This window comes from Montipora capricornis, chromosome 3 (genome assembly GCF_036669925.1).
Source record: "Montipora capricornis isolate CH-2021 chromosome 3, ASM3666992v2, whole genome shotgun sequence".
Lineage (NCBI taxonomy): Eukaryota > Metazoa > Cnidaria > Anthozoa > Scleractinia > Acroporidae > Montipora > Montipora capricornis.
Window position 1 is genome coordinate 8,014,675 of NC_090885.1, and position 7,428 is coordinate 8,022,102.

Consider the following 7,428-nt stretch of genomic DNA (forward strand, 5'->3'; position numbering starts at 1 on the left):
TAGTTTTCAATGATACCACATTCAAGGTTGTGCCATATACGAAACCGTGTTAAATCTTTTCTTAAGGAGACAGCTATATTTAACATACGTGCTTTTGCAAATTCACTTGAATCCGATAACACGGGTTCAAAAATTTTATCGGACGCTTGATTCAAGTTTTCCTTTCATGTTTGTACTGTTGTAGAGCTCTATCTGTCTACTTATCACCATATAAGAATTAAGTCATCATATTTTAATCCCGCAAAGGAAACCGAGAATGCGTTTATTAAAGTCAGAGAGATCGTACTTATCGACTATAGTCTTCCATTTGCCATTCTGTACAAAATCCTGTCGGTTACATAACTCGTTCCTTCCAAGATACAGGTTTCAAAACATAAGTCATTGTAATCGCTTAACTCTGTAGTCAACAAGTCACGTTCGTCCACAAAATGTATATACGCGTTTGTCTCAACATCCTCCGCCATTTTTGTTTGATGGTAAATCGCGAACGACGCGAATCATTGCGTGAGAATTCGCTCAGCTGTCAACATTGGTAAAAATGAGGACATGTGATTGGCTATCAGTTAACCCTCGTGGGAATACCGGATCTCGCAGGAGATCTAAAAATAACCTAAGAGGGATTACGATGGTAATAGGGCCAGTATGAGGGATTACTTCCCTTACCTTCATAATCTCTTGCGATAACCCAATCAATAAACAAGCGCTTTATCATAGTGTCGGTCTCTCTTTCTTACTTAACTTTACAACAGCATGACAAGCATGGCAGATAACAAAGTACCCTTATTCCATTATTGGAAAAAACACTACTGTAACAATCCTAATTTACCCACTTATCTATATAGTATCCTTAGTGAAAGCAGAAGTTCATTACCCGTCAGTTTACGGTATTGTCTAATTTTGACTCCACTAACACGAATAATCAAAGTGAAATAGTTTATTTAGGAGGATAAGCAAGGACCAGCGTGAGGAATGTACAGCCAGTCATCTGATGAATACACGTGCTAGAGTAACAATAGTAAACTACACATTGAGATAATTGTCACAGTCAGATACGAAAACCACCAAAAAACCACTTGTCATTTGTGTCCGAAAAAGGTGGTAACGTCTTCCCCATCTGATCCAGTAGCACTGGAGCCTCGGGGAAGAAGTACTTCTAGACCGCCCTTCCATAAAAAAAAAAAAAGAAAAAGAAAAAAGACAACGAAACGTCACCAGAAGGACTGACTGATGTAGAATGTCAAAAATCGCCTGCGAAAAATTAAAATGGCCACCGATATCACATGACCAGACCCGATCCTCTCCAACGTGCCATCCGTATCAATTGGCCAATTCCGAGTTCATGTCTGCCTCCTCTTCAGATCGCGTCCAAGTGCGAAGATTTTTCTTATGAAAATTAGTTTTCATTCATATGTAAAGTAGAACTAATTACCGTCACAAAAACTTCGCACTTAGACTCGCTTTGAAGAGGAGACAGACATGAACTCGGAAATGGCCTATTTCTGACTAATTCGCTCTCAGGGCACTCAACCGTCAGAAATTACATTTTTTAGAATTGGTACTGCCAGTGTTTTTTTTTTTTAAGGAAAAATCGTCGCGATATCGTATTCTTTGCAAGATCCATGATTCTACATGAGCATTCCCTCGGGCGACTCCTGCTTTGTGGTCACAAGGCCTAATCTGATTGACTATAATTTGGTGGGACCCGTATTCTAAATTTCGATAATACCGTAAAAACATCATCATACTTCATCAACGGGATGATACGTTGCCTGATGGGCCAAGGCCAAAGTAAAAGTGATGATAGAACTTAAAGAAGACACTTGAGCATGCGCACTTGCAAAGAAGCCTGAAAATATCCGGTCACGGGTTCGAATCCCTTACAAGCCTGGGTTTTTTTCAAGTTTCTTTACAACCGCTCAACTAAATTTTTTCATCAACTGCGCTGAGCCCCTCCACTTACATCACCTCTGAGTTCAAGTATATATGAAATCGATTATGATCACATTATGGCTACAGCATTACAGATATCGACTGGGTTTTATTTAAGACTACATTACTGTTCAAAGAACTTTAAAACAAAGATGGTAGTGACAGTTGCCAAAACCATGTTTACAGAAATGGTACGGCAAGCTCCGTTACATGGTTTCTCAGCACCATCAGCCGTTACACAGCAAACCGCTGCACAATCCGTAATTAAAACGTTGTCTTTTAAAATTTTCTCGCCGTTTTCGCACTTTCTCTTGGTTTCCTCGCACGCTGCAGTCTCGGTGCAACCTCTGAGCTCCCCTGTTATACCATTTGCAGCTGTAAAGTGCATTTTCTGACACATCTTATCATAGCCATTGCAGTTGTCTATTTTCTGCCTCCTGTCGCATTCTGCTGCACTTCCCGCGTCCTCGCATTCATAGCACAAGAATGATGGAGCTGCAAACGTGTACAAAAAATATATTTATGATTTTGTTTGTTTCTGTTTTCTTTTTATTATTTTAAGCATTAAGCATGTTGCGAGACAAGTAGAACGAAAAATTCGGAGCGGCAGTCAAGGTTTCATCTTCTGCAGCTTGCCTCATTTTTGCGCGTTTCAATGCATGTGTGCTTCCGGCATCGTAGATTTGGGACTTCGTGATTATTCCGTATTGTTCGCCTTGTACAATGTAGATAAAGTATTGTACTACGGTTTCAGCGTAAAACTACTGGAAAATGGATTGTTCACATTTGCGTACTCGCGTTGTCGACAAAACATCCATATCGTTGTTATGTTGAGTACCACAAAAATATTCAGGATTGGCCAAAAGAACAGTAGAACGAACAAATATACCAATGCATTTGACAGAGAAAACAAGAGGAAGTACGACACTATACAGCCAATGAAATGAAGTATTCAACAAGAGGTACGACCCTACCCCACGTTCTACATACAACCTCCTCTTGGGACCTTAGCATGCCTTTTTTGGCCTTGCCTTTCTCATACCACGCTGGTAGAACTCAGCCGACTGGTTGGCTCAGTTGGTTAAGCATCATACTACCGTGCGGGAGGTCTCGGGATCAAAATTCCGGCCGGTGTCCTAGCGAATTTGAAGCCCCCTTGCTTTGAACCCCTGGGGTACTAAATCCGCTAGTGGATTAATACCCCAATAACATTCAGATTTCACTGACAGCCTTATCAGCCTATGTATAATCAGTACCACAGGTATCCCAAGCTCAGTGTGAGCATAGCCGACAAAAACAGGACAGAAATATAAGGACTTGTATCATGGGAATCCCGATAAAAAGTTTAAGAAGATAAGACTGACCTTATTGCCAACGTGGGTAATCTCCTCCTGTGTGGTTATTTTCCAGATCCGACGCGATTTGAGCCATTTCTCAATTTCGTGGTTGTCAACGGTATAATAAATAACTAGTCTCAGGTGCCACCAATTTGAGTCAAATATTCCTAGATAAAATGTTCCAACGGTCACAATTCCACATCACAATCAGTTGACAAAGATTGAACTTTCATCTCAACCCACCATCAACGCAATAGCAGTCCTGCGATCGACCTCAGGCGGGAATATTGCAGGAAAACAGCTTTCGAAACGAACGCTTCCACATCACAGTGGCCACAGCTTCGACCGTTGATAACGAACTGAGCCTTAGGTGGCAGACCGTAGTTTTGTCAGCCCCAAATTTCTTCATTCCCCTGGGTCCAGACATGACTTCATTGACTCAAGCTTTCAAGGAACTGAACAAGCAAATAAACTTTGTTCTCGTAGGATATTGTGCTTCGAATATTTTGTGGCTGGACTTACTGAAGCAAGTGAAATTTAATTATTAGCATCTGAGAGAAAACAGTCGAGTCGGTAGACTCAGGTGAATAAAAAGAATTGCGGTTGACAAAATATGGGAGCAAGTTTTATTTGCATAAGTAATGTTAATTCCTTGAAGGCTTGATAAATACAGTTACGATCGCGATGAGCCTGCTACGTTCAAGTCCTATTAACTAGTAAAAGCGGCATGAATGCGCAAAAGTTTGTTCACTACACCTTTCATTCTCACATCTTTCAACGCTTTCCGGCTTTCGGAATGTGTTTTTGAAGTTTGTCAACAGGAAGGAGGCGTGACTGTGACGTGATTGGACGACACGACTGAGTTAATGTCATGTCTGGACCCAGGGGAATAAAGAAATTTGCGGTTGACAAAACTACGATCTGCTACCCCGGTAAGGTTCAGTACGTTATCAACGGTCGAAGCCGTGGCCACTGTGGTGTGGAAGCGTACCTTTCGAAAGCTGTTTTCCTGCAATATTACCGCCTTAGGTCTCTCGCAGGACTGCTAGTATTGCGTTGATAGTGGGTTGAGATGAAAGTTCAATCTTTGTCAATTGATTGTGGAATTGTGACCGTGGGAAAATTTTATCTAGGAATATTTGACTCAAATTGGTGACACCTGAGACTAGGTAGTTTCCAGCCTTGGGATTTTATTATACCGTTGACACCACGAAATTGAGAAATGGCTCAAATCGCGTCGGATCTGGAAAATAACCACACAGGATGGAGGTTACCCACGTTGGCAATAACATCATATAGTCTTTTTAATTGAAAATTTTTTTATAGGAATTCCCATACAAATCCTTATATTTTTGTCGGTCATGCTCACACTGAGCTTGGGGCGCCTGTGTGAGCACTAACTGAGCATTTTAGTAACTTTTAGGGCTGAGACCAAACATTTGAGTGGGGAAGCATGAGCATCAAAATGGACCGTTTTAGTCCCAAAGTAAAAGCAAAATGTACAAAAGCCTAGCACTGATTTTACGTTGTTAACAGGGAGCTTAAGCGAAGACGACGGCTACGGCAACGAAAAGTTCAGTCCAAAATATAACTTAGCGCTATCGCAAATATTTCACGATTATTCCGTCTTGTTCACCTTCTACAAAACAGGCGAACTATCCTGTATTTTAATGGGTACGAACGGTTTTAAAGTCAAAACAGAAAATGAATGTTTCATTGTTATGCTCACGTTGTCGTCCAAACGTAAAATTGGTGATTTTTGTGGAGTGCGGCAGAGAAATGCACGGAAATTCGTGTTGCACGTGCAGTACGAGTATTTTTCCTTTTTTAACCAATAATATTGTTGCTTCGTGGCTTTGCTGTAGCCGTAGCAATAGCCGTAGCCTCATTCCTTAAACTCCCTGTTGTTTTGTGGAGTACGGCAAAGAGATGCACAGAAATTCGTGCTGCACGTGCAGCACGATTATTTTTCCCTTTTTATCCAATGATATTGCTTTGCGGCGTTGTCATTACGGCAGCTGCCGTCTTTGCTTAAACTGCCTAATGAAGCGACTGAACTAAAGGCCGGGACACACTAGGCGATAAGTCGCAGCGACATGTCTGTGCGACAAATTGCTTCATGTGTACTACTTGCAAAACAAGTCGCTGCGACACGACGCCTGTTCGGTGTACACGCAGTGATCTCGTATGAGGGGGAATGTGAACTAGTTTTCTAAACCAATATATATGGCTGACCATATGACGCTCTCTCACTGGTTCATTTATATTGTTGCCGGAAGTGTACACACGATGCGACAACGCTGCTTTCGCTAATTTTGTCGCTGCGATAAGTCGCACAAATTCAAACTGGTTTGAATTCGTGCGACTGATCGCAGCGACAAAATTCTGCCGCAGCGACAATGATTTTCATGAAATTAACCGTGTCACACGAGGCGATTTGTTGCGGCGACTTGTCCCCGCGACGTGTCGCAGCGACTTATCGCCAAGTGTGTCCCGGCCTTTAATCGAAAAAGCAGTTTATTTTGGCCAACCGATCGAATGCGACCATTGCCTTAATTTCTCTTCCGTGTGGCTTGAAAGGCTAACGTGAAATACGTTAATGACAAAAAAATCATTAGTTCATTACTTACTGTAACCGCTGCAAATGACTCCACAGAAAACTATAAAGAACACGATGAGCCAAGCCTTCATCTTCTGAGGATTAAAAAAGTTCGATGATTAACTCGATGAATTCAGTTGTAAGGCTAAGCAATTCAGCTGAAATAGCCGCTGCAGAATGAAAAGGAGTGGCTTGATAATGCACTTTATAACAGAAATATTTATCATCGTTTTGATGAAAATCAATATAGTTAAACGGTACTTGGTTTACAGACAATCGCAGCTATGTAACTATTGTGAAAGATGGAACGGGTGTCTGATTCTCGAATCAGGGAGTCATTTTTCCTACATTCACAAATCTCGTAACTTTTTGGGGGGAATTCACGAATCACGCGCGCAGTTGGATAGAAAGTTGATCACGTCTGTTTAAATTGTACAACTATTCACCGAAGTGGAGGTGGCTAGTGGTGGATATTTACAGAGCCGGGAATAGTTGTTTTATATACTAAAACAGTGAGATAACATAGCTCAAAAAGGTGATTTTAACACATTAATTCCTGTAACGATTACAATATTTTCGGGGGAAAATCCCGCGCGAGTTGCTTGGAGGTGATAGTTAGCAACAATTCACTGCAGTGGTAAATATCCTCCATTAGCCACCGACAGTGAGGTAAATAGTTGTTTTAGCATATACTAAAACGGTGAGATAATATAGCATAAAAAGGTGATTTTAATTCATTTATTTCTGCGATGATTACAACATTTACGGGCGCAAATTCCGCGCGAATTGCTTTGAGGTGAATAGTTAACAATTATGCTATGAGCCCGCGTTGGATACGAGATGGTGAATAGCCAACTCGGCGCTACGCGCCTCGTATCAAACAAGCATGTGACAAGGGCGAATGGAATAATTGTTTTATTAAATTCTCAACCTGCTTTTTTGCTAAATTTTATTTAAGTTGAAGAAACGACCGGAAAGTGACTAAAACGCTAAAACGTTTATTCTGAGCGACATTTGCCTCATTCATTTCCATATAAAGTCAAACGCATTATCCTAGGTTGAGAATTCAATAAAAATGGATATCCGGAGTTTCAGGCCTAACTAGTTAGGTCTAATAAAATTTAGGGTTAGGATTTAGGGTTAGGGTTCCGGTATAGCTTCACCCCAATTTCAAGGATGAAAAAATGGCGAGCTTCGACTTGCGCGAGAATTCTTCATTGATTTGGGGGGGAGGGGGGAACTTATTTTTCATTTTGTTTTGTCCAAGATTGTAGTGCGGATTGTTTTTGACTGAGAAGTTCAACATGTCTCTCAGTATGTTCTCAGTTGCATCGTCATGTCTCAGTTAGTCTCAGTCTCGTGTCTCAGTCTACAAATCACAGAGGCCAAGTACAGAATATGGCAATGATAGATTACGTTACTGTGATAACAATTTTCGAACCATCTTGACAGACAAATTACACGGCAGAAAGCTCGATTTACGCACTAGGATCAGTTGTCACGAATCACAGCTGTATTCTTCGGGTCAATTCACAGATCACGCGAAACCCCTTCCAGACCCTG

At 41.2% G+C, this 7,428-nt stretch overlaps 1 long non-coding RNA gene across 1 annotated transcript in view; it reads right to left on the reverse strand.

Moving 5' to 3' along the window:
* The window catches only part of LOC138042068 (uncharacterized), a 10,492-nt gene extending 4,440 nt beyond the window's left edge, over positions 1-6,052 (reverse strand). Inside the window, exons 1-2 of the long non-coding RNA XR_011130917.1 lie at positions 5,897-6,052; positions 287-2,424 (exon numbers count right to left, since the gene is read on the reverse strand). This is a non-coding gene — a long non-coding RNA (uncharacterized lncRNA). The remainder of the gene's footprint in view (positions 1-286; positions 2,425-5,896) is intronic.
* Between the last annotated feature and the right edge of the window lie 1,376 nt (positions 6,053-7,428).